This window comes from Echinops telfairi, unplaced genomic scaffold, assembly GCF_000313985.2.
Source record: "Echinops telfairi isolate 266 unplaced genomic scaffold, ASM31398v2 ScPeMD7_3;HRSCAF=10, whole genome shotgun sequence".
In the NCBI taxonomy this organism is placed as follows: Eukaryota; Metazoa; Chordata; class Mammalia; order Afrosoricida; family Tenrecidae; genus Echinops; species Echinops telfairi.
Window position 1 is genome coordinate 57537209 of NW_022103899.1, and position 3066 is coordinate 57540274.

Consider the following 3066-nt stretch of genomic DNA (forward strand, 5'->3'; position numbering starts at 1 on the left):
CGACCCTTCTGTAAGGGGATGTCCAGTTGCCTACAGATGGGCGTTGGGCCTCCGCTCCGCACGCCCCCTCATTCTCAGTGATAGGGTCTTTTGTTCTGGGGGCTGCTTTCAATGTACTAGTCTTTCAGCCTCCTGATTAAGTCCATTCGTCCTGCTGTCAGTCATCGAGTCCGTCTGACTCAGTGACCCTGGATGATAGAACTGAGCTGCCCTGTGGGGTCTCCTTGGAGGCAGAGTGGGCTGCTCACAGAACTGCTCATCACAAGGTCAGCGGTTCACACCAGCCGCTCTGCAGGAGAAAGACGAGGCTTCCTGCGCCTGTAAAGATAGGAAGTCTCAGAAACCCACGGGGCTGTTCTACCCTGGCCTCGAGGGTCAGCGTGGGCTGAATCGACTCCGTGGCACCGAGTTTGATGGGTTTCCTAGGCTGTAATTCCTGGGGCAGCAGATTACCGGGTGCCTTTCTCAGCGGGATAACGAGCCGGTTCAAACCACGGACCTTTTGCTTAGCAGCCAGGTGTTTCACCAGTGCCCCGCCCGGGCTCCCTAAGCCGGTTCCTAGGTCATTGTTTTCTGCCAGGTGCTATTTAGACGCAGTCATTTCCTTCATTTCCTTTCCAGCCTTGCAGCCGCCCGTGGACAGAAACACAACGTATTTCTGTGTGGTGCTCTCCTGCGTACAGCGTTTTCTAAACTCATCTGTGAACTCTGGGAGCTTTCTAGTAGATTCCCTGGCCTTTGCTATAGATAGGACCATGCCATCTGCTAACAGAGGTTGTCTTGTTTCTCCCTCTCCAGTTTGCTGCATGTCTTTTGTCTGTTGTACTTGCCTAATTGCTCTGGTTAAAATTTCCAGTACAAGATTGAATAGCCGTGGTGAGAGCAGGCACCCTTGTCTTGTTCCCGATCTTCGGGAGAGAGCTTTCCATCTTTCACCATTGAATATGACGGTAGCTGTGGTTCTTTTTGATAAGTGCCTCTCATCGTGCCGAGGAATTTCCCTTCTCGACCTCATTTGTTGAGTGTTTCTATCATGAAGGTGGGTTGGATTTTGCCAAAGGCCTTTTCTGCATCCATTGAGAGGACCGTGTAACCACCTTTGTTGTTAATATAATGTGTTTAATTGATTGGTTTTCTTATGTGGAACCACTTCGGTTCCAGCTTGGCCAATCTATATTATGAAAATGGATTTTTTTAAGTCCTCAAAAAACAATAAAAAAGGGTATTTTGCTAAGGATTTTCGCATCTATATTTATGAGGGATACTGGGCTGCCGTTCTCGTTCCTCGGGTGCTCAGGCCCCTGCGGCAATTTCCTGTTGTCCTCTCCTTTTTAATATCTTTTTTTTGAATAGATTTACAGTGGATACTTTGAAGTCTTTGTCAGCTAAATCCAGCATCTGGGCCCACTCAAAGTGCATGGACTGCCTGCCTGGTTTTTATAGAAGGGACTGTCTTTTTTTTCCTTTTTAATCATTTTATTGGGGCCTCGTACAGCTCTTATCACAATCCACCCATCCATCCATTGTGTCAAGCACATTTGTACATATGTTGCCCTCATCATTTTCAAAACATTTTCTTTCTCCTTGAGCCTTTGGTATCAGCCCTTCCCCTGCCCCTGAGGAATGTCTTGACCTCTCCGCAGTGCTATGAGCAGGAGCCGTCAGGAATATTGTAGACCCGGGGTTTAGAATGGGGAGCAAACAGACGTGGGAGGGTGGGGAGGACAGGAAGAGTGTGGTCCGTACTTAAGCTGCTGCCGCAATGCTGCTGCCCTGCCTCCACCCCTCTAAGCACGGGCCACACTTGGCTGTGACCTCCCATACCTAGTAGTTTTCGTTTCCAAACTGAACGGCAAAGATAATACGTTGTAGCAAATTTGATCTTGTGTGCGGCTCTTTTTAGGCTGGTTGGTTTTGCTAGTTTTAGCAGGAAATGACCTTCCCTGGTCTCAACCCAAAATCGAGCTCCCTTGTGGTCAGCAGCCGCTGGTGGGTCAGCATCCCCACCCTCGGAGCGTCCCTGCATAGTCCAGCTGCCAGCCAGTGATTTGGGCAGAGCCATCTGAGCTGTGGGTGAATTGCAGGCACGTGGAAAGGGGCTGGCAACAGCAAGATTCCCCTGCAGCCTTCCATTCTCCTGGGGCTGTGGGCCGGTCCCGTGGACGTCCATCTGGAGCCGAGCCGTCGGTTAGGGCTGTGGAGGGTTTAGGATGGCAGACCTCCGATGGCTCTCTGCCTCCCTGCTCTGCCCTCCACCAGGCTCACCCCTTCTGCGGGCAAAACTCTCGGCTCCCCAAGAGCATTCATGAAGACCTTGAAGGTGCCATTCTCACCTGAGCCAGCCCTGCTCCCGGGTTGCTTCCCGTGAGCCACTTCCAGGGCCTGGAAACGCCTGTCTGTAATGATGGGTTCTGTCTTGCCCTTGATATTTGTGGAGGAGAATTACCTGCCCTTCTCTGGGTGCTGTGGGCAGCGTTGTCAGGCTCCCTTCTGACCCAAGGGATAGAGCAGTAAGCCCGATGGGCACAACACACATCGATGTTCAGCAAGCAAATAGAAATAAGAGTATGTCCATCGGGGACCGGCACTTTGCAGAGTAATGAAGCAGGAAAGGTGGAGGGAGCAAGCCCACCAGTGGCAAAAACCCACAACCGTCGGCCAAGTCTGACTGACAGCAACCCCCTGGGAGCAAGTAGAGGTGCCCCTGGAGCCTCCAAGGGCGTCGGCCTCATGGAAGCAGGCTGTCTCATTTCTCCCACGGGCAGCCAGTGGGTTTGAACCACCCACCATTCAGTCAACATAGTGAATAACCACTGCATTGCCACAGAGCAGCTGGTGTGGAAGTGCTGAGGGGGGAGCATACTTGGGGTGTTCTTGGGACGTGAAGTAGAGAGGGAGCATAAGAGGGATCAGGAAGATGGCGAAGTGAAGCTGACCCCGGGGCGTGGAGGGGCTTTGAGGGTGAGCCACAGTCAGAAGTCTTAACGCAGAGTGCCAACGTGTGGCTTTACAACGAGAGACAACTGCCCTGGGGGTCCCAGGGAAGCCCCTGACGGGTGTCGCCAT